The sequence below is a fragment of the Arachis stenosperma genome, chromosome 10 (genome assembly GCF_014773155.1).
Source record: "Arachis stenosperma cultivar V10309 chromosome 10, arast.V10309.gnm1.PFL2, whole genome shotgun sequence".
Taxonomy (NCBI): domain Eukaryota; kingdom Viridiplantae; phylum Streptophyta; class Magnoliopsida; order Fabales; family Fabaceae; genus Arachis; species Arachis stenosperma.
In genome coordinates, this window is record NC_080386.1 from 41,554,201 (window position 1) to 41,579,082 (window position 24,882).

A 24,882-nucleotide genomic window follows, 5' to 3' on the forward strand; every position below is an offset into this window, starting at 1 on the left:
TCAATAAGGTATGCTTACTTTGATCAACCGGATCTGGTAGTCATCAATATTAGGTCAATTAAAATTTAAAGACTATGCTCGGATATTTCCTATGTACTTGGAATTCCACTCAAAACAGTAAATGTGCAAAAAATCATTTAACAATAATAGTAGGACCATTGATTCATTGCTATTACATTTCCATGACTGTATAGACTTACTAAAAAGAAAATTGTTTGTTAAATATAGTCATTATCATTCAAAAGTTAATAAAGAGGCACTTGAAATACAACATTGGAGTTGACAGATAATGTCAAAAGAATTGTCCGAGAGTATTGGAGATGCCTTTCTTGTTGTATGTCTAATAATAAAAGATCTCGAAAATACTTGATTTTGTATTTGTGAATACGCTAAAAACAAAAGAACAAGCTTATGGCTCGTAAAAAATATTTGTATTTATTTTTTTTGAAATATTTATCTACGTAGGCTAACTGCGTCTTATTTAACACAGTAATGATTGTGGTATATGGGTGACAACTTAGATGACAAACTACAGGAAGATGTATAGTTATACAATAAATGCAGTTTTCTTTTGCTTAAAAATAAGATAAATAGCACCTCATTTACTAGTGTATATGGTTTTGTTGGTAACTTTAAAATATTTATATTTTTTAGGTTAATGATGATATAAGGATGCGACTTGTGTTGAATTTGATTTTAAGACCCCACAATTTGATGCTACACAATGTCATTGACTTTGATACCAGGAATTATAATATGTATAGAAAAAAAGATTCAAACAAAAATTAAAAATCCGTAATTGTCATGTAGTCATGTTTGATTTATATTTGGGGTTGTTAGTTTAATCTCTTTGACTTAAAAAGTTATAATGCACTATACTTTCTATAGACCCTTCTGTCGACATTATATGAATGACTTTATAGAAATAAAAATTTGAATTCTAATTTGCATTTTTGTAGATCAAGCTTAAATATTATACAATTTTACTCGACTTTTGCTTTCAAAAGTTGGTTTTAATATATATTTTCATGAGTAGCATTAATATATACAAATGCATCGATTGATAGAGCACCCAAACTACTAGCCGATAACAACATTCCTTTATGATTATTTATCCATACTGTACAACAATGGCTTTGCATTTTTAGCTTACAACTCCTGTTACTCCAATTGCATGATTTATCATAGTAATCACAGCCTATAAGAATACATATTTGATCATAGAAATAATCTGGTTATTTGATGAACATTTTCCACTTGGTAATTGATAGCAAGAATTTATACCGGTTCGGAATTCCACAAAATATTTCCCTTGTTAGTGTAGTCCAAACCAACAAACAACTCTCGCATCAAATTAAAATTTGGTTTTGTCACAGGTACAAACCCTAATGAAAATTAACCGAAGTATTTAAACCTCGGGTCGTCTCACAAGGAATTGCAATGAAGTGATCAATTATTGGCTATGAATGAACAAGGGGGTTTGATTTATAAAAGGTGTAAGAAAATAAATGGGCAAGAATTTAAATGACAAGAGGAGTAAATCAAGCAAGTAACTAAAGAAAGCAAGTGATAAAGAGAGTTATTCATGGCAAGGGTGGAGAATATAGGCTTCCTATCCTAGTCATACAATGATTAATTCATCTTATTTAGTCAACTCCAACAAATGGAAGAAGGTATCATGCTATCTTCACATAGGGAGAATGTCAAATAAGATTAATCAATCATATCAAAATAATAAACAAGAATTTATATTATTACGTCATCCCTGACGATGGAGGAAGGTATCATGTTATCCTCACACTCGGAGAAAGTCTAATAAGACTAGCTAATCTCAATCTAAAAGTCCTAATCAACTTACTAATTGAATTAGCAAAAGATTAGCGTCAATGGAAACAATATTAGCTAACAAGTCTAGGTTACCAACATAAGTTGGATTTTCATGACTCAAGATTGCCTAATTACTCTTTCCAAGCCAAGAATGCTAAAAAATCTACTCTAACATCCAACCAAGCATTTTGTCAAACACTTGGAAGACATAAACGGAAAGAATGGTAAATTGCAAGGAAAGTTAAAATCTACCAACTACCAATTGTAAGGAAAGTAAATTCACAACTCAAATCAATAATAAAAGAACATCAAACATTAAATTACATTAAAAGAGATTCAAATCCAATATGAGTACATGAGCATAAAAGAGACATGAAAGTGAAATTAACATCACAAACTAAGAGAATTAAAGTGTAGAAACAAGAAATTATAGAGGAAACAAGATGAAATCAAGAAATTGAACCTAGATCTAAGATGAAATTTGGCCTAAGAACCCTAATTCTAGAGAGAAGAGGGAGCTTTTCTCTCTAGAAACTAAGTTACATGATGCCAAAATCTCCAAACAGTTGCCCCCCCCTTGCCCAAACTTGAATTCTGCATAAAATAGCATCAGCAAGGAGTTGATTGGGCCTAAAATACTTCAGAAGTCGCTGGCCATGAGTTGCTTTTAATGAGTCAGGTGCAGCAACCGATGCGTACGCGCGTCCTTAGACACCAAGAAACTATGGCAAATTTTATATCATTTTGAATTTCCAGATGTTAGCTTTCCAACATAACTGGAACCACCTCATTTGGACCTATGTAGCTCAAGTTATAATCGATTGAGTGCGAAGAGGTCAGGGTTGACAGCTTTTACGATTCCTTCATTTCTTCATGAGTTCTCCCACTTTGCATGCTTTACCTTCATTCCTTCAATCCAATCTTTGTCTTCTAAACCTGAAATCACTTAACAAACATATCAAGGCATCGAATGGAATTAAAGTGAATTAAATTTAGCTATTTTAAGGCCTAAAAAGCATGTTTTTACATTTAAGCATAAATTCAGGGAGAATTATAAAACCATGCTATTTCATTAAATAAATGTGGCAAAAGTTGATAAAATCCCCCAAATTAAGCACAAGATAAACCATAAAATTGGGGTTTATTAGTAATACAAACAATTCAAACATAAACTCTAAGGGCCAAAACCAACATTAAAGAAATTAATATAGGGGAAATGAGGTCTGCACATAGTTATAACATAATCTAAAAGAAAATATATTGCATAAGTTAGATAGGAGGATAGAAAATGTCAAAAATCCTAACATTTAGCAAGATATTACCTTTTGAATTTATGTCCTGTCATGATTTTCTTGTCAAATATTCTAGTGACAACATTTTGACCTTGTAGTAGTGTTATAGCATAGCAAAAAGAATTAAAAGTCCCTCAACAAACCACAAACAATTAATTGTTTAGACCTCTAGTTTACATTGACTATCTACCCTCATTAATTCCACTAAATTATATTAAAGGAATTCAATAACAAAATGGCAACTATGGTTAGAGCACCGTTGGACCTGCCAACAAAGAAGTCCCTGATTCTGCATTAGCTAAATAGCCTCATTAACTCCACTAAATGTCACACTAGGATCTCTATTTGCTTCAATAAATTCTTGGTGGAGATCAATGGCTAATACATAGAATATGAAAAATCCAAGCAGATTACACCCTGATCTACCAGCATAGAAGGGGCTGAGGATCAGCATACATGATTCCTCACAACTATGTCGTAAACTTTGAAATTGTCATAGCTAAAGTAACCGGAAATTTCTCGAGTACCATAATGAATTGCAACGGCAGTCCCTAAATAACATAAATGGTCACATTAGAGAGAAAGAACATGCCAGCATCCATTATATGGGCATACAATGTCAAGTGGCCGAAAATAGAAGCCTTATATGAAAATAACATTTTTTCTAGTTGATCAAAGGAATACATTATTTCCTCTAATAAATAAATAAATAAATAAATAAATAAAAGCCTAGATAAAAAGGCCAAGGAATCAAAATTACAGGGTAAATAGAGAAATGGAGATTATTTGGGAAGGAACTTAGTGCATGTCTTATTTTGCAAATAATTTCTATTATTAGGAGATTTTAATTCTACTAGTTATAAGAAAACAACTAGACCACAAACACAAATAAATAAAGTGCAACTACCAACAACACATGGAATAGATTTTAGTAGGTACATGTGCCTACGGATATCAATTGAACAACAACAAATTCAAAATAAATTGAATAACAAAAATTAAATAGTTCATTTGAGGGGTTCAAAACAAAATAGAATAGAGAAAAATTCAACTAAAAGACTTCAAAAGTGTAACTGAGTTTAGTTCAGCATTATTCTAATATACAAGCCTCTTCGTAATTTATTATATTAATATATTATTATCTATTTTTTATAAATAAATATATAAATCTTCAGTTAGTTTGTAACTTCAAAAATTAAAGTTGATTTGCAAAATAGCAGTTTGTAAATTGATCATTGTGATAAGATGATGTGGTCCACTCTTCTTCGATAGTGCTTCATTTCACTTCAACCATCAACGAGGTATATAGTAAGTAATATGAGAATGAATCATGTTTTAATTATATATAAAAGTCAATCGCGTAGAATTATAAATTCATAATCATATCCAAAACAAAATAAAGGAATATAGCAGATTGAAGTTTGAACATTGAACTGAAGTATTGAACAAAGAGGTAGGAGGTGATTATCAGAGGGGGGAAAGAGGAGGTTTGTGACTTACCTAAACCGGTGGCACCACGGTAGAGAAGAAAGCAACAACGACAATGGTACTAGCAACTTCCAACACGGTAACACCTACAGGCCACAACAGGGAGCATTGTGCGATACAACACCCGCACGACAACATCCACAGATGAGGTGATGGCACGAGGTTGGGTGGCAACAGTGGTGCGAGGCAGCGTGACGAAGGCTAGACAACGCAAGGTAGGGGAGCACTTATGAGCGAATATTTTATACGCTTTTTGCCATCATTTTCATATAGTTTTTAGTATGTTTTACTTAAGATTTATTAAGTTTTCATAGGTTTTAGTGTAAAATTCATTTTTTTGGATTCTACTTTGATTTTGTGTGTTTTTATGTAATTTCAGGTATTTTTTGGCTGAAATTGAGGAGCTGAAGCAAAAGTCTAATTCAGAGGCAGAGAAAGCACTGTAGATGTTGTCAGGATCTGACCTCCTTGCACTCGAAAGAGATTTTCTGGAGCTACAGAATTTTAAATGGAGCGTTCTTAATGGCTATGGAAAGCTAACATCCTAAACTTTCCATCAATGTATAATAGTTTATACTTTGCCTCAGAATTGAATACCCAAAACTGGTGTTCAATGCCAGCCTCCTGCTCTATTCTGGCGTCCAACGCCCAAAGGAGAAGAGACCAGCGTCCAACGCTCAAAAAGGACCTCCTAGCCAGCGTTAAATATCCTAGAGGCCTCCTATCACGTGGATCTAAATCAAGCTCAATCCAAACACTCACCAAGTGGGCCCCAGAAGTGGATTGTCGCACTAAAAGACTGTTTTACCCTTCTTATGTAATCCTTAGTCATTAGTCTAGTATTTATTTGAGAACTTTTACACTTCTTAGGAGATCTTCCACCACTTTACACGTTCACATTGTATTTTCTATCAATATGAGTTTCTAAACCTCCTAGGTCGAGGGGAGGAGCTCTGATGAGTTTTATGGATTAATAAAGTATTACTGTTTTATCTTCAATCCGTGTTTGATTCTCTATTCTAAGATGTATCTTCCTTCTTCATCCTTATGAATGCGTTGAGCTGGCATAAGGTTATCTCATTCTACATGGGTTTAGAGTGAGTCTTTCATTGGACAATGATGAACCACTAGCTTGATTTTACATCTCTTAGACAGCTAATCCACGACTTCGCTGAGGACTTCTCGAGACACCAGTTCAGCTGAGGTATAGGGAGATTAGGGTCTTTGTGGTAAAGGCTAGAACCAAAGGCGCAACATTCTCTAATCTGGAAGATTCGACCTTGTTTGTGGCATTTTGAATAGGATCACTAAGGAGAATGGACTGTAGGAGCTTCACCCTCAATCAGACATGATTCGCACTAAACTTGGGGTTCAGATCTGGAGGAGCATTGGCGACCTCTCAAAAAAGGCATTGATCACATACAGCCTACCGTAGAAGAAATCATTCACAGTTGGAGGAGACAGTAAAACCGAATTGATCCAGAAGAATAAAGCATCTCCGAAGCCTTAACCATCTTCTTATCATTGCTTTCACCGTCAATTGAGTAATGTTTTCTTTATTTTACTTTTATGCGCTTTAAACAACCAACCAACTTTTCTATCCGCCTGACTAAGATCTACAAGATAACCATAGCTTGCTTCAAATCACAATCCTCGTGGGATCGACCCTGACTCACTCAAGTATTACTTGGACGACCCAGTGCACTTGCTGGTTCAGTTGTGTGAAGTTTAATTCTGCGCGCAAAGTTTTTGGCTCCGTTGCCAGGGATTGTTCGAGTTTGGACAACTAATGGATTGTCTTGTTGCTTAGATTAGGTATTGTTTTTAATGTCTTTTATTTTCTTCCTCTTTTTTGAAAAAAAATTAAATAAAAAAATTAAAACTTTTTAAAAAATCTTTTCTTTTCTTTATTAATCTTGATCTTTATTTTGAGTCTTTTCAAAAATTGTGCCTTTTGTTTGAATTTTGTGTCAATATTTAAGTTTGGTGTCTTCTTGTGTCTTTTCTTTTAAAGTTTTCAAAATTTGTGTCTTTGGTTTTCAAAATTTATAAGTTTGGTTTCGTTTGCATGTTTTTTATTTTCTTTGAATTCTTTAAGTTTTGTTCTTGGTGTTCTTCTTGATCTTCAAAGTATTCTTGTTTCTTTCTTCTTGTTTTGATTTTAAAATTTTTAAGTTTGGTGTCTCTGTGTTTTTCTTTGCAATTTTCGAATTCTAGGTGTCTTAGATCTAAAAATTTTAAATTTGGTGTCTTTTTGTTTGTTTTTCTCTTTCTTCAGTAAATTCAAAAATAAAAAATATCTTTTCTATCTTTTTATTTTAATTTTCGAAAATAACAAAAAAGATTTCAAATTTTAATTTCAAAATCATTATCTTTTCTTAGCTTAGTTTTAAATTTCAAATTCAAATCTTTTAAAAAATCATATCTTTTATAAATTACTATCTTATCTTTTATTCTTTTTTTAAAATTCAAAAATCTTATCTTATCTCATTTCAAATTCAAATTTTAAAATTCAATTTCAAAATTTAAAATTTAAATTTTAAAATTTCAAATTTCAAAATCAAATCTTTTTCAAAAATCAAATTTCAAATCTTAGCTTTTTAAAATCTTTTTCAAATCTTTTCAAATTCTTATCTTATCTTTTCTGATTTCAAATTTTAAATTCAAATCTTTTTCAAATCTTTTCAATTTCTATCTTATCTTTTTTATTTGAATTTTCAAATTCAAATCTTTTTCTAATCTTCTATCTTATCTTGTTTTCAAATCTTTCCTAATTAGTTACTTGTTTTCTCTTTCTTCTTTTTCAAAACTTCCTAACTAATTCTTCTCTCTTCTAATTTTCAAAAATATCTTCTCAATTTCTCTCTCTTTTTTTTCGATAATTCATAATTTAATTTTCAAATCTTTTTAGTTAATTAGCTTTAATTTTCGAATTTAATTAATAAATAAAAATAAAAACAAAAATATTTTCTCTTTTTACTTCTAATTTTTGAATTCTTCTCTCCTCATAGCCAAATTCTTTCCCTCTTCTTTCTATTATCATTCTTCTTTCTTCTTCACATCTCTCAGGAAGTCCTCTGTTCTTGAACATAGAGCTCCCATTCTTCTTCTTTTTCTTGTTTATGACCAGGAACAGAGATAAAGAACCTCTCTTTAATCCTGAGACTAAACCTGAGAAAACTCTAAGGAGGCTTTTACAACAAGCTAAAGCACAACACTCCGGAAGAAACCTCTCAGAAAATTTCGAACAAGAAGCTGAAGACATGGCAGACAATGATAATAATGGAGGAGATACAAGAAATGTTCTTGGTTACTACACCATACCAACCTCTGATTTCTATGGAAGAACTATCCCCATACCTTCCATTATAGCTAACAACTTTGAGCTTAAGCCTCAGTTAGTCTCTCTTTTGTAATAGATTGTAAAATCTATGGACTTCCACTAGAAGATCCACACTAATTCCTGGCAGAATTTTTGCCAATCCGTGACACTGTTAAGACCAATGGAGTGGATCCTGAGGTCTACAGACTTATGCTCTTTACCTTTGCGGTTAGAGACAGAGCTAAAATATGGTTGAATTCTCAACCTAAAGAAAGCTTAGACTCTTGAGAAAAGTTAGTCAATGTTTTCTTAGCCAAATTCTTTTCTCCTCAAAGGATGAGCAAAATCAGAGTGAAAGTTCAAACCTTCAGACAAAGAGAAGGTGAATCCCTCTATGAAGCTTGGGAAAGATACACGCAACTGATCAGGAGATGTCCTTCTGACATGCTCTCAGAATGTCCAAAATTTCATTGGACAGCTCTGAAGGTGGATCACTCTACTTGAAGAAAATGCCTGCAGAAGCAAGATAACTCATTAAGATTGTTGCAAACAACCAATTCATGTACACTTCTGAAAGAAATCCTGTGAATAATGGGGTAGCTCAGAAGAAAGGAGTTCTTGAAGTAGACACTCTGAATGCCATGTTGACTCAGAACAAGATCTTGACCCAGCAGGTCAATATGATCTCTCAACATTTGACTGGAATGCAAGCTGTAGTTGGCAGCACTCAAGAAGCTTCCTCTGAAGTAGAAGCTTTTAGTCCTAACCAAACCATGATGAAAGAGGTAAATTACATGGGAGAACCCTATGAAAACACTTACAATCCCTCATGCAGGAATCATCCTAACCTTTCATGGAAGGATCAACAGAAGTCTCAGCAAGGCTTCAACAAAAATCAAGGTGGAAGAACCCAGAATAGGTTTAGCAACAGGCCACCATTCCCATCTTCTCAAGGGAATATGGAGACTCCTAAGCAGAGCCTTTCTAACTTAGTCACTATAGTCTCTAACCTCTCTAAGACCACTCATAGTTTCATATCTGAAACAAGATCTTCCATTAGAAATTTGGAGGTCAAATGAGTAAGAGAATCTCTGAATCTCCTCCTGACACTCTTCCTAGTAACACTGAAGTAAACCCAAGAGAAGAGTGCAAGGCCATCACTATTGAGGATGAGGCCAAGTCTGGAGAAACTCAGATGGTATTGAACGCTAGTGAGGAAGACTTTACTGGGCGTTTAACGCTCAAGTTGGCACAGAAGCTAGCGTTGAACGCCAGTAAGGAATACTTCACTGGGCATTCAACTCCCAAACAAGCAACAATGCTGGCATTGAACACCAGTGAGGAAGCCCTCACTAAGCATTCAATGCCCAAATTTGCAGGAAATCTGGCATTAAACGCCAGTAAGGAAGGTCTTATTGGGCGTTAAATGCCTAAATTGGCAAAGAACTGGCACTGAACGCCAGTGAAGGGATGCATGATGGGCGTTCAATGCCCAAAGAACCACCAGAACTAGCATTGAACACTAGTAATGGCACACTGATGAGCGGATATTTTATACGCTTTTTGGTAGTATTTTCATATAGTTTTTAGCATGTTTTATTCACTTTTTGTTGTATTTTTATTAATTTTTATGCAAAAATCACATTTCTAGACTTTACTGTGAGTTGGTGTATTATTATGTAATTTCAGGTATTTTCTGGCTGAATTTGACGGACTAGAGCAAAAATCTGATTCAGAGGCTGAAAAAGGACTACAGATGCTGTTGGATTCTGACCCTCCTGCACTCGAAGTAGATTTTCTAGAACTACAGAAACCTAATTGGCGCGCTCTCAATTGCGTTGGAAAGTAGACATCTTGGGCTTTCGATCAATATATGATAGTCTATATTTTGCTCGAGATTTCACGGGCCAAACTGGCGTTTAAACGCCCACCAGAGACCATTTTCTGGCGTAAAACGCCAGAACTGGCACCAAAGCTGGAGTTAAACGCCCAAACTAGCATCCAAGCTGGCGTTTAACTCTAGAAACGGCACATGAGCGTGAAATCTAGGAAGCTCAGCCCAAATACTCACCAAGTGGGCCCCGAAAGTGGATTTCTGCACTCTCTGCATCTAGTTACTCATTCTCTATAAACCTAGGTTACTAGTTTAGTATAAAAACTACTTTTTAGAGATTTATTTTGGAACTTATGACATTTTTGACAAATCCTATTATATCTTCTACAGTATGAACCTCTAAACCCCATAGGTGGGGGTGAGGAGCTCTGCTGTATTTCCATGGATTAATGCAATTACTACTGTTTTCTATTCAATCATGTTTGTTTCTATTCTAAGATACTCACTCGTATTTCAACATGGAGAATGTGATGATCCGTGACACTCATCATCATTCCCCAACTTATGAACGCGTGCCTGACAACCACTTCTATTCTACATGAGCTCAACGTAGTCATTGGGCGACAGCTTCAGTATGTATCTCTTGGGTTTCTAATCCACGAGTTTGACCTGCATCTCCTGACATTAGAGCACTCAAACTCGTGAGATCTGAACCTTTGTGGTAGAGGCTAGAACTAATTGGCAGCATTCTTGAGATCCAGAAAGTGTAAACCTTGTCTGTGGTATTCCGAGTAGGATCTGGGATGGGATGACTGTGACGAGCTTCAAACTCACGAATGTTGGGCGCAGTGATAGTGTGCAAAAGGATAAATGTATCCTATTTCGACACAAGTGAGAACCGACAGATGATTAGCCATGCGGGAAACCGTAGAGGACATATTTTCACTGAGAGGACGGATGGTAGCCATTGACAACGGTGATCTACCAACATGCAGCTTGCCATGGAAGGGACATGCGTTTTTGGAAGAAGAAGACAGTAGGAAAGCAGAAATTCAGAAGACAGAGCAACTTCGAAACCTCAACCTGCTCTCTATTATTGAATAACAAGTACCATTCTTTTCATGCTCTTTTACTTTTCACAAACAAAATCCTTTTCATTGTTAATCTCCTGACTAAGAGTTACAAGATAACCATAGCTTGCTTCAAGCCGGCAATCTCCGTGGGATCGACCCTTACTCACGTAAGGTATTACTTGGACGACCCAATACACTTGCTGGTTAGTTGTGCGGAGTTGCAAAAGTGTAATTGCAATTTCGTGCACCAAGTTTTTGGCGCCGTTGCCGAGAATTGTTCGAGTTTGGACAACTGACGGTTCATCCTGTTACTTAGATTAGGAAAAATTTTATCTTTTTTTGGTTTAGAGTCACTAGAGTTGCATCTTCTATTTTTTCTCTTTTCAAAAAACTTTCAAAAATCCTATTTTTCTTTATGAATTTTTTATTTTTCTTTGAGTTTAGTTTCATGCTTTTAGTTTGGTGTGATTTGCATGTTTTTAGTTTTCCTTCATATTTTTAATTATATGTTCTTAGTTCTCTTTGATCTTCAAATTATTCTTGTTTGGTATCTTTTATTGCTTGTTATCTTATATATTTTCGAATTATCAATGTCCAAAGTATAAAAATTTTTAAATTTGGTGTCTTTTGTGTTTTTGTTTTCTTAAAAATTTTCAAAATTTGTTCTTGGTGTTCATCTTGATCTTCAAAGTGTTCTTGGTGTTCATCTTGACATTCAAATTTTTTTGTTTGTGTTTTTTTTTTTTGATATAAAAATTCTAAGTTTGGTGTTATTTTAATGTTTTTCTCTTTCCTCATTAAATTCAAAAATATATATTCCTTTATTTACTCATTATTTTCGAATCCCTTAGGTTGACTTGGTCAAAATTTTTAAAAATCATATCTTTTTCAAATCATATTTTTTTAAAAATTTCTAAAATCATATCTTTTTCAAAACTTCCTAACCACCTTCTCTCTTTCATTTTTTTCGAAAATCCTCATAAAATATTTTCAAATCTTTTTAAAATAATTAATTATTTTAGTTTCCAATTTGTTATTATTATTATTATTATTATTATTATTATTATTATTATTATTATTATTATTATTATTATTATTATTATTATTATTATTTATTTCGGTCCAAAAACGAAAAAAATTATATTAAAATAAAATTTTATTCACAATTCACATCACCTCCCTTTCTCCATCATGGACCTAAGTGGAACTGAACAGTCCAGAAGGACTCTGGGGTCATATAGTAACCCCACTACTGCTTCATATGTGGGTAGTATCTGTATACCCCCATCAGAAACAGTAATTTTGAGCTAAATTCCCAGCTCATTATCATGGTGCAGCAAAATTGCCAGTATTCCGGTCTTCCACAAAAAGAACCTACTGAGTTTCTGGCACAGTTCTTACAGATTTCTGACATGGTACGTGATAAGAAAGTAGATAAGGATGTCTACAGATTATTACTGTTTCCATTTGTTGTAAAAGATTAAGCCAAAAGGTGGTTAAATAACCAACCTACAGCAAGTATAAACACACGGAAACAGTTATCAAAAAAATTCCTGAATCAATATTTTCCTCCAAAAAGGATGACACAGTTAAGGCTGGACATCCAAGGCTTTAAAAAAGAGGATAATGAATCCCTTTATGACGCCTGGGAGAGGTACAGAGAGATGCTAAGGAAATACCCCTCTGAAATGTTTTCAGAATGGGTGCAGTTAGACATCTTCTTCTATGGGCTTACAGAAAAGGCCCAGATATCTCTAGACCACTCAGCTGGTGGATCTATAGACATGAGAAAAATAATTGAAGAGGCTCAAGAGCTCATAGATACGGTTGCTAGAAATCAACATCTGTACTTAAGAAGTGAGTCCTCCATGAAAGAAGAGGCTAAGGCAGTATCCACTAAATTTAGTTCTCCAGAACAAGTTGCTGAACTCAATCAACAACTCTTTTCTATAACAAAATAGCTAGCAGAATTTAAGGAGATGCTACGAGAAACCTAAGATGCTAACCAAAATATGGAAAAATAATTAAATCAGAAAAAACAGCAATTATCCAAGCAGATAACAAAAGAATGCCAAGCTGTTCATTTAAAGAGTGGAAAGACATTGAACGTCTTAAATCAAAGCAGCAGGAAGCCAAGAAAAGAACTTCTGATAGAGGATGACCAATTCACTACCCAAAATCCCTCTGAGGACCGTAAGAGCTCAGAGAGGAATGATTTTGGCGTTCAAACGCCAGAAAAGGGTCAAAAACTGGCATTAAACGCCCATTTAGCTGCCAACTCTGGCGTTCAAACGCCAGAAAAGGGCAGCAACCTGGCATTAAACGCCAATAAAGATGCCAGTTCTGGCGTTCAAATGCCAGAAAAAGGTGGCAATCTGGCGTTAAACGCCCCTTCAGCACCCAATTCTGGCGTTCAAATGCCAATGAGGGATCAGGCACCTTGAAGTGCTGATAACAACCCTCCTAAGCACACTTCTCCAACCACTTCTGTAGGTAATAAACCTGCAGCGACTAAGGTTGAAGAATATAAAGCCAAGATGCCTTATCCTCAGAAACTCTGCCAAGCGGAACAGGATAAATAATTTGCCCACTTTGCAGACTATCTCAGAACTCTTGAAATAAAGATTCCATTTGCAGAGGCACTTGAGCAAATACCCTCTTATGCTAAGTTCATGAAAGAGATCTTAAGTCATAAGAAGGATTGGAGAGAAACTAAAAAAGTTTTCCTAACTGAAGAATGCAGTGCAGTCATTCTGAAAAACTTACAAGAGAAGCTTAAAGATCCCGGAAGCTTTATGATACCATGCACATTAGAGGGTGCTTGTACCAAGACAGCTCTATGTGATCTTGACTGAAGAAGTCAAACCAACCCGGATATGTCTCCAACTTGCTGATGGCTCTATTAAAATGCCATCAGGCGTAATTGAAGACATGATTGTCAAGGTTGGGCTATTCGCCTTTCCCACTAACTTTGTAGTGCTGGAAATAGAGGAGTATAAGAGTGTAACTCTCATTCTAGGAAGACCTTTCCTAGCAACTGGACGAACTCTCATTGACGTCCAAAAAGGGGAAGTGACCTTGAGAGTCAATGAGGATGAGTTTAAGTTGAATGCTGTCAAAGCTATACAACATCCAGACACATCAAAAGAATGCATGAGTGTTGACATTATTGACTCCCTGGTGGAAGAGGTCAATATGGCTGAGAGTCTCGAATCAGAGCTAGAGGACATTTTTAAAGATGTTCAGCCTGATCTGGAGGAACCAGAGGAAATAGAAGAACCTCTGGAAACTCCTCAGGAAGAGGAGAAACCTCCTAAACCCGAGCTCAAACCACTACCACCATCCCTGAAATATGCTTTTCTGGGAGAAGATGACACTTTTCTGGTAATCATAAGCTCTGCTTTAGAGCCACAAGAAGAGAAAGCACTGATCTAGGTGCTAAGGACACACAAGACAACTCTTGGGTGGTCCATAAGCGATCTTAAGGGCATTAACCCAGCCAGATGCATGCACAAGATCCTATTGGAGGATAATGCTAAGCCAGTGGTTCAACCACAGAGGTGGCTGAATCCAGCCATGAAGGAGGTGATGCAGAAAGAGGTCACTAAGTTACTAGAGGCTGAGATTATTTATCCTATTTTTGATAGTCCCTGGGTGAGCCATATCCAAGTTGTCCCCAAGAAGGAAGGCATGACAGTGGTTCATAATGAAAAGAATGAACTGGTTCCTACAAGAACAGTTACAGGATAGCGTATGTGTATTGACAATTGAAGGCTCAATACAGCCACCAGAAAGGATCATTTTCCTCTGCCATTCATAGATCAGATGCTAGAAAAACTAGCAGGTCATCCATACTACTACTTTCTGGATGGCTATTCAGGTTACAACCAGATTGCAGTAGATCCTCAGAACCAAGAGAAAATAGCATTCACATGTCCATCTGGAGTATTTTCTTACAGACACATGCCATTTGGCCTATGCAATGCACCTGCAACCTTTCAGAGATGCATGCTCTCTATCTTCTCTGATATGGTGGAGAAATTTCTGGAAGTCTTCATGGATGACTTTTCAGTATTTGAAGACTCATTTAGCTCCTGTCTTGACCATCTAGCACTTGTTCTGGAAAGGTGCCAAGAGACTAACCTGGTATTAAACTGGGAGAAATGTCACTTTATGGTGACTAATGGAATTGTCCTTAGGCACAAAATTTCGAATAAGGGAATAGAGGTGGATCAAGCTAAGGTAGAAGTAATTGAAAAATTACCACCACCTGCCAATGTTAAGGCAATCAGAAGCTTTCTGGGGCATGCAGGATTCTATAGGAGGTTTATAAAGGATTTTTCAAAAATTGCCAAACCTTTGAGCAATCTTCTAGCTGCTGGTACACCATTTGTCTTTCACACAGAGTGTTTGCAGGCCTTTGAGACTCTAAAAGCTAAGCTGGTCACAGCACCAGTCATTTCTGCACCAGACTGGACATTACCATTTGAACTAATGTGTGATGCTAGTGACCATGCCGTTGGTGCAGTATCAGGACAGATGTATGACAAGCTTCTGCATGTCATTTATTATGCTAGTCGTGTTGTAAATGACGCACAGAAGAATTACACAACCACAGAGAAGGAGTTACTTGTAGTGGTTTATGCCATTGACAAGTTCAGATCTTATTTAGTAGGATCAAAAGTGATTGTATACATTGACCATGCTGCTGGTGCACGAAATTGTGATCACTACTTTTACACAAAACAATCCCCGGCAACGGCGCCAAAAACTTGGTGCTCAATACCATGGCATAAACATAACTTCGCACAACTAACCAGCAAGTGCACTGGGTCGTCCAAGTAATAAACCTTACGCGAGTAAGGGTCGATCCCACGGAGATTGTTGCTATGAAGCAAGCTATGGTCACCTTGTAAATCTCAGTCAGGCAGACTCAAATGGGTATAGTGATAAACGAATAAAGCATAAAGATAAAGATAGAGATACTTATGTATATCATTGGTGAGAGCTTCAGATAAGCGAATGAAGATGCCTTCCCTTCCGTCTCTCTGCTTTCCTACTGTCTTCATCCAATCCTTCTTACTCCTTTCCATGGCAAGCTTATGCAAGGGTTTCACCGTTGTCAGTGGCTACCTCCCATCCTCTCATTGGAAATGTTCAACGCACCCTGTCACGGCACGGCTATCCATCTGTCGGTTCTCAATCAGGCCGGAATAGAATCCAGTGATTCTTTTGCGTTTGTCACTAACGCCCCGCCTTCAGGAGTTTGAAGCACGTCACAGTCATTCAATCATTGAATCCTACTCAGAATACCACAGACAAGGTTAGACCTTCCGGATTCTCTTGAATGCCGCCATCAGTTCTTGCCTATACCACGAAGATTCCGGTTAAAGAATCCAAGAGATAAACACTAGAGCCTTGTATGCTTGTAGAACAAGAGTGGTTGTCAGTCACTTTGTTCATGAGTAAGAATGATGATGAGTGTCACGGATCATCACATTCATCAAGTTGAAGAACAAGTGATATCTTGGACAAAGAACAAGCGGAATTGAATAGAAGAACAATAGTAATTGCATTAATACTCGAGGTACAGCAGAGCTCCACACCTTAATCTATGGTGTGTAGAAACTCCACCGTTGAAAATACATAAGAACAAGGTCTAGGCATGGCCGTGAGGCCAGCCTCCCAGTGATCAAAAGATTCAAAGACCTAAAGATGATCTAAGATCCCAAGATGAAAATACAATAGTAAAAGGTCCTACTTATAGAAAACTAGTAGCCTAGGGTGTACAGAGATGAGTAAATGACATAAAAATCCACTTCCGGGCCCACTTGGTGTGTGCTTGGGCTGAGCAATGAAGCATTTTCGTGTAGAGACTCTTCTTGGAGTTAAACGCCAGCTTTTGTGCCAGTTTGGGCGTTTAACACCCATTTAGGTGCCAGTTCCGGCGTTTAACGCTGGAATTTCTTGAGGTGACTTTGAACGCCAGTTTGGGCCGTCAAATCTTGGGCAAAGTATAGACTATCATATATTGCTGGAAAGCCCAGGATGTCTACTTTCCAACGCCGTTGAGAGCGCTCCAATTGAGCTTCTGTAGCTCCAGAAAATCCACTTCGAGTGCAGGGAGGTCAGAATCCAACAGCATCTGCAGTCCTTTTCAGTCTCTGAATCAGATTTTTTGCTCAGGTCCCTCAATTTCAGCCAGAAAATACCTGAAATCACAGAAAAACACACAAACTCATAGTAAAGTCCAGAAAAGTGAATTTTAACTAAAAACTAATAAAAATATACTAAAAACTCAACTCAAACTACTAAAAACATACTAAAAACAATGCCAAAAAGCGTATAAATTATCCGCTCATCACAACACCAAACTTAAATTGTTGCTTGTCCCCAAGTAACTGAAAATCAAATAAGATAAAAAGAAGAGAATATGCGATGAACTCCAAAAACATCTATGAAGATCAGTATTAATTAGATGAGCGGGGCTTTTAGCTTTTTGCCTCTGAATAGTTTTGGCATCTCACTTTAGGAATGATTGGCTTCTTTAGGAACTTAGAATCCAGATAGTGTTATTGATTCTCCTAGTTAAGTATGATGATTCTTGAACACAGCTACTTCATGAGTCTTGGCCGTGGCCCAAAGCACTCTGTCTTCCAGTATTACCACCGGATACATACATGCCACAGACACATAATTGGGTGAACCTTTTCAGATTGTGACTCAGCTTTGCTAAAGTCCCCAATTAGAGGTGTCCAGGGTTCTTAAGCACACTCTTATTGCCTTGGATCACAACTTTATTTCTTTCTTTTTCTTTCTCTCTTTTTTTTTCGGTTTTTTTTTTCGCCTCTTCTTTTTCTTTTTTTTTTCTTTTATATTCACTGCTTTTTCTTGCTTCAAGAATCATTTTTATGATTTTTCAGATCCTCAGTAACATATCTCCTTTTTCATCATTCTTTCAAGAGCCAACATTCATGAACCACAAATTTAAAAGACACATGCACTGTTCAAGCATACATTCAGAGAACAAAAGTGTTGCCACCACATCAAGATAATTAAACTGTTATAAAATTCAAAATTCATGCAATTCTTTTCTTTTTCAATTAAGAACAATTCTTAAGAAAGGTGATGGATTCATAGGACATTCATAACTTTAAGGTATAGACACTAAGACACTAATGATCATAAGACACAAACATAGATAAACATAAAGCACAATTTTCGAAAAACAAGAAAATAAAGAACAAGGAGATTAAAGAACGGGTCCACCTTAGTGATGGCGGCTTGTTCTTCCTCTTGAAGATCCTATGGAGTGCTTGAGCTCCTCAATGTCTCTTCCTTGTCTTTGTTGCTCCTCTCTCATGATTCGTTGATCTTCTCTAATTTCATGGAGGAGAATGGAGTGTTCTTGGTGCTCCACCGTTAGTTGTCCCATGTTGGAACTCAATACTCCTAGGGAGGTGTTTAGTTGCTCCCAATAGTCTTGTGGAGGAAAGTGCATCCCTTGAGGCATCTCAGGGATCTCATGATGAGAGAGGTCTCTTGTTTGCTCCATCCTTTTCTTGGTGATGGGCTTGAGGTCATGCCTTCTCAGTTGAACCGGCTTCCCTCTTGAGTTTCTCTTCCATTGAGCGCCCTCTTCACAAATGTCTGTGAGGACTTGGTCCAACCTTTGATCAAAGTTGACCCTTCTTCATGGCCACAACTTCATAGAAGTGGTCTTGATGCACCCTTGAGATGAATCTCTCCATCTCCCATGACTCGGAGGTGGAAGCTTTTGCCTTCCCTTTCCTCTTTCTAGAGGTTTCTCCGGCCTTGGATGCCATAAATGGTTATAGAAAAATGAAAAGCAACGCTTTTGCCACACCAAACTTAAAAGGTTTGCTCGTCCTCGAGCAAAAGAAGAAAGAAGATAGTAGAAGAAGAAGAAATGGGGAGAGGGAGATGGCTTTGTGTTCGGCCAAAGAGGGGGAGAAGTGGTGTTTAGTTTGTGTGAAAATGAAGGAGTGAAGAAGGGTTTATGGGGAAGAGGTATTGAGGTGATTGGTGAATGGGTGAAGAAGAGAGAGGGTGGTGGGGTTGGTGGGGATCCTGTGGGGTCCACAGATCCTTAGGTGTCAAGGAAAAGTCATCCCTGCACCAAATGGCATTCAAAAACATGTTTTGAGCCAATTCTGGCGTTAAACGCCGGGCTGGTGCCCATTCCTGGCGTTTAACGCCAGGTTCTTGCCCTTTTCTGGCGTTTAACGCCAGTCTGGTGCCCCTTTCTGGCATTAAACGCCCAGAATGGTGCTAGACTGGGCGTTAAACGCCCAACTGCTAGCCTCACTGGCGTTTAAACGCCAGTGGGTTCTTCCTCCAGGGTGTGCTGTTTTTCTTCCTGTTTTTCATTCTGTTTTTGCTTTTTCAATTGATTTTGTGACTTCTCATGATCATCAACCTACAAAATAACAAAAAATAACAAAGGAAAATAGATAAAATATAACATTGGGTTGCCTCCCAACAAGCGCTTCTTTAATGTCAGTAGCTTGACAGAGGGCTCTCAATGAGCCTCACAGATACTCAGAGCAATGTTGGAACCTCCCAACACCAAACTTAGAGTTTGAATGTGGGGGTTCAACACCAAACTTAGAGTTTGGTTGTGGCCTCCCAACACCAAACTTAGAGTTTGACTGTGGGGGCTCTGTTTGTCTCTGATTTGAGAGAAGCTCTTCATGCTTCCTCTCCATGATGACAGAGGGATATCCTTGAGCCTTAAACACATAGGATTTTTCATTCACTTGAATGATCAGTTCACCTCCATCAACATCAATCACAGCCTTTGCTGTGGCTAGGAAGGGTCTACCAAGGATGATGGATTCATCCATGCACCTCCCAGTCTCTAGGACTATGAAATCAGTAGGGATGTAATGGTCTTCAACTTTTACCAAAACATTCTCCGCAAGTCCATGAGCTTGTTTTCTTGAGTTGTCTGCCATCTCTAGTGAGATTCGTGCAGCTTGTACCTCAAAGATCCCTAGCTTCTCCATTACAGAGAGAGGCATGAGGTTCACACTTGACCCTAAGTCACACAGAGCCTTCTTGAAGGTCATGGTGCCTATGGTACAAGGTATTGAAAACTTCCCAGGATCTTGTCTCTTTTGAGGTAATTTCTGCCTAGACAAGTCATCCAGTTCTTTGGTGAGCAAAGGAGGTTCCTCCTCCCAAGTCTCATTTCCAAATAACTTGTCATTTAGCTTCATGATTGCTCCGAGATATTTAGCAACTTGCTCTTCAGTGACATACTCATCCTCTTCAGAGGAAGAATACTCATCAGAGTTCATGAATGGCAGAAGTAAATCCAATGGAATCTCTATGGTCTCATTTTGAGCCTCAGATTCCCATGGTTCCTCATTGGGGAACTCAGAGGAGGTCAGTGCACGCCCATTGAGGTCTTCCTCAGTGGCGTTCACTTCCTCTCCTTCCTCTCCAAATTCGGCCATGTTGATGGCCTTGCACTCTCCTTTTGGATTTTCTTCTGTATTACTTGGAAGAGTACTAGGAGGGAGTTCAGTAACTTTCTTGCTCAGCTGTCCCACTTGTGCCTCCAAATTTCTAATGGAGGACCTTGTTTCAGTCATGAAACTTTGAGTGGTTTTGATTAGATCAGAGACCATGGTTGCTAAGTCAGAGGTATTCTGCTTAGAGCTCTCTGTCTGTTGCTGAGAAGATGATGGAAAAGGCTTGCCATTGCTAAACCTGTTTCTTCCACCATTATTGTTATTGAAACCTTGTTGAGGTCTCTCTTGATTCTTCCATGAGAAATTTGGGTGATTTCTCCATGAAGAATTGTAGGTGTTTCCATAGGGTTCTCCTAGGTAATTCACCTCTTCCATTGAAGGGTTCTCAGGATCATAAGCTTCTTCCTCAGATGAAGCATCCTTAGTACTGCTTGGTGCATTTTGCATTCCAGACAGACTTTGAGAAATCAAATTGACTTGTTGAGTCAATATCTTGTTCTGAGCCAGTATGGCATTCAGAGCATCAATCTCAAGAACTCCTTTCTTCTGATTAGTCCCATTGTTCACAGGATTCCTTTCAGAAGTGTACATGAATTGGTTATTTGCAACCATTTCAATGAGTTCTTGAGCCTCTGTAGGCGTCTTCTTCAGATGAAGAGATCCTCCGGCAGAGCTATCCAAAGACATCTTGGATAGTTCAGAGAGACCATCATAGAAAATACCTATGATGCTCCATTCAGAAAGCATGTATGAGGGACACTTTCTGATTAATTGTTTGTATCTTTCCCAAGCTTCATAGAGGGATTCACCATCCTTCTGTCTGAAGGTTTGGACTTCCACTCTAAGCTTACTCAATTTTTGAGGTGGAAAGAACTTTGCCAAGAAGGCATTGACTAGCTTTTCCCAAGAGTCCAGGCTTTCTTTAGGTTGTGAGTCCAACCATATTCTAGCTCTGTCTCTTACAGCAAAAGGGAATAGCATCAGTCTGTAGACCTCAGGGTCAACCCCATTAGTCTTGACTGTGTCACAGATTTGCAAGAACTCAGCTAAAAACTGATGAGGATCTTCCAATGGAAGTCCATGGAACTTGCAATTCTGTTGCATTAGAGAAACTAATTGAGGCTTAAGCTCAAAGTTGTTTGCTCCAATGGCAGGGATAGAGATGCTTCTCCCATAGAAGTCGGGAGTAGGTGCAGTAAAGTCACCCAGCACCTTCCTTGCATTGTTGGCATTGTTGTTGTTTTCGGCTGCCATAGGTTCTTCTTCCTTGAAGAATTCGGTTAGGTCCTCTACAGAGAATTGTGCCTTAGCTTCTCTTAGCTTTCGCTTCAAGGTCCTTTCAGGTTCAGGGTCAGCTTCAACAAGAATGCCTTTGTCTTTGTTCCTGCTCATATGATAGAGAAGATAACAAGAAAATATGGAATCCTCTATGTCACAATATAGAGATTCCTTGAGGTGTCAGAGGAAAAGAAAAATAGAAGAAGGGGGTAGAAGAATTCGAACTTGATTAGATAGAGTTCGAATTGTGCATTAAGAAGGAGTAGTACTCCATAAATAGAAGGATGTGGGAAGAAGGGAAGAGAATTTTCGAAAATTAATTAAAAAGATGTCAAAAACATTTTGAAAAATTGATTGATAATTTTCGAAAATTCAAAGTGGAAAAGAAATCAAGTGATTTTTGAAAAAGATTTTGAAATTAGAAATTAAAAAGATTTGATTGAAGACTTATTTTGAAAAAGATGTGATTGAGAAGATGTGATTTGAAAACAATTTTAAAAAGATTTGATTTGAAAACAATTTTAAAAAGATTTGATTTTTTAAAAATTAATGACTTGCCAAACAAGAAAAGATATGATTCAAACATTGAACCTTTCTCAACAGAAAAGGCAATATATTTGAAATGTTCAATCAAATCATTAATTGTTAGTAAGTATCTTTTAAAAAGGAAAGAAATTGATTTTAAAAACATTTGATTGAAAAGATATGATTTGAAAAAGATTTAATTTTGAAAAACTTTGAAAACTTGAAAAAAAAATTTGATTTGAAAACAAAATCTTTCCCCTTTTGCCATCCTGGCGTTAAACGCCCAGAATGGTATCCATTCTGGCGTTTAACGCCCAAAATGCTACCTCTTTGGGCGTTAAACGCCCAACCAGGTACCCTGGCTGGCGTTTAAACGCCAGTCTGTCCTTCTTCACTGGGCGTTTTGAACGCCCAGCTTTTTCTGTATAATTCCTCTGCAGTATGTTCTAAATCTTCAATTCTTTGTATTATTGACTTGAAAAGACACAAATTAAAAATATTTTTGGATTTTTAATAATCAAAATGCAACAAGAATCAAATAACAATGCATGCAAGACACCAAACTTAGCAGTTTGTATACTACTGACACTATATGAGACACATAAGCACTCAAGTCAAAAGAATTCAAAGATCAGAGTAAGAAATCATCAAGAATTACTTGAAGATCCTTAAGACACATGAATGAATGCATGCAATTGACACCAAACTTAAGATGAGACACTAGACTCAAGCAAGAAACATCAAATATTTTTTGTTTTTATGATTTTTTTTTAAAATTTTTTTTTGTGCTTTTTTCGAAAATTATGTGGAAATAGAAAATAAAGGTTTCAGAATTCTCAATTTGAATTTCCAGGAATCATTGTAATGCTAGTCTAAGACTCCGGTCCAGGAATTAGACATGGCTTCACAGCCAGCCAAGCTTTCAAAGAAAGCTTCGGTCCAAAACACTAGACATGGCCAATGGCCAGCCAAGCCTTAGCAGATCATTGCTCCAATAGCAAGATTGATAGAGATCAACAAGCTATTGTGATGATTAGTTGAAACCTCGGTCCAATAAGATTAGACATGGCTTCACAGCCAGCCAGATTTCAACAGATCACCATGAAACACTAGAATTCATTCTTAAGAACTCTGAAGAAAAATACCTAATTTAAGCAACAAGATGAACCGTCAGTTGTCCATACACAAACAATCCCCGGCAACGGCGCCAAAAACTTGGTGCACGAAATTGTGATCACTACTTTTACACAAAACAATCCCCGGCAACGGCGCCAAAAACTTGGTGCTCAATACCATGGCATAAACACAACTTCGCACAACTAACCAGCAAGTGCACTGGGTCGTCCAAGTAATAAACCTTACGCGAGTAAGGGTCGATCCCACGGAGATTGTTGCTATGAAGCAAGCTATGGTCACCTTGTAAATCTCAGTCAGGCAGACTCAAATGGGTATAGTGATAAACGAATAAAGCATAAAGATAAAGATAGAGATACTTATGTATATCATTGGTGAGAGCTTCAGATAAGCGAATGAAGATGCCTTCCCTTCCGTCTCTCTGCTTTCCTACTGTCTTCATCCAATCCTTCTTACTCCTTTCCATGGCAAGCTTATGCAAGGGTTTCACCGTTGTCAGTGGCTACCTCCCATCCTCTCATTGGAAATGTTCAACGCACCCTGTCACGGCACGGCTATCCATCTGTCGGTTCTCAATCAGGCCGGAATAGAATCCAGTGATTCTTTTGCGTCTGTCACTAACGCCCCGCCTTCAGGAGTTTGAAGCACGTCACAGTCATTCAATCATTGAATCCTACTCAGAATACCACAGACAAGGTTAGACCTTCCGGATTCTCTTGAATGCTGCCATCAGTTCTTGCCTATACCACGAAGATTCCGGTTAAAGAATCCAAGAGATAAACACTAGAGCCTTGTATGCTTGTAGAACAAGAGTGGTTGTCAGTCACTTTGTTCATGAGTGAGAATGATGATGAGTGTCACGGATCATCACATTCATCAAGTTGAAGAACAAGTGATATCTTGGACAAAGAACAAGCGGAATTGAATAGAAGAACAATAGTAATTGCATTAATACTCGAGGTACAGCAGAGCTCCACACCTTAATCTATGGTGTGTAGAAACTCCACCGTTGAAAATACATAAGAACAAGGTCTAGGCATGGCCGTGAGGCCAGCCTCCCAGTGATCAAAAGATTCAAAGACCTAAAGATGATCTAAGATCCCAAGATGAAAATACAATAGTAAAAGGTCCTACTTATAGAAAACTAGTAGCCTAGGGTGTACAGAGATGAGTAAATGACATAAAAATCCACTTCCGGGCCCACTTGGTGTGTGCTTGGGCTGAGCAATGAAGCATTTTCGTGTAGAGACTCTTCTTGGAGTTAAACGCCAGCTTTTGTGCCAGTTTGGGCGTTTAACTCCCATTTAGGTGCCAGTTCCGGCGTTTAACGCTGGAATTTCTTGAGGTGACTTTGAACGCCGGTTTGGGCCATCAAATCTTGGGCAAAGTATGGACTATCATATATTGCTGGAAAGCCCAGGATGTCTACTTTCCAACGCCGTTGAGAGCGCGCCAATTGGGCTTCTGTAGCTCCAGAAAATCCACTTCGAGTGTAGGGAGGTCAGAATCTAACAGCATCTGCAGTCCTTTTCAGTCTCTGAATCAGATTTTTTGCTCAGGTCCCTCAATTTCAGCCAGAAAATACCTGAAATCACAGAAAAACACACAA

General features: G+C 37.5%; 1 non-coding gene across 1 annotated transcript; it reads left to right on the top strand.

Moving 5' to 3' along the window:
* The first annotated feature begins 21,077 nt into the window (after positions 1-21,077).
* LOC130959457 (small nucleolar RNA R71) lies at positions 21,078-21,185 on the top strand. Its single transcript, XR_009078536.1, has one exon. It is a non-coding gene; the product is annotated as a small nucleolar RNA R71 (small nucleolar RNA).
* Positions 21,186-24,882: the final 3,697 nt, after the last annotated feature.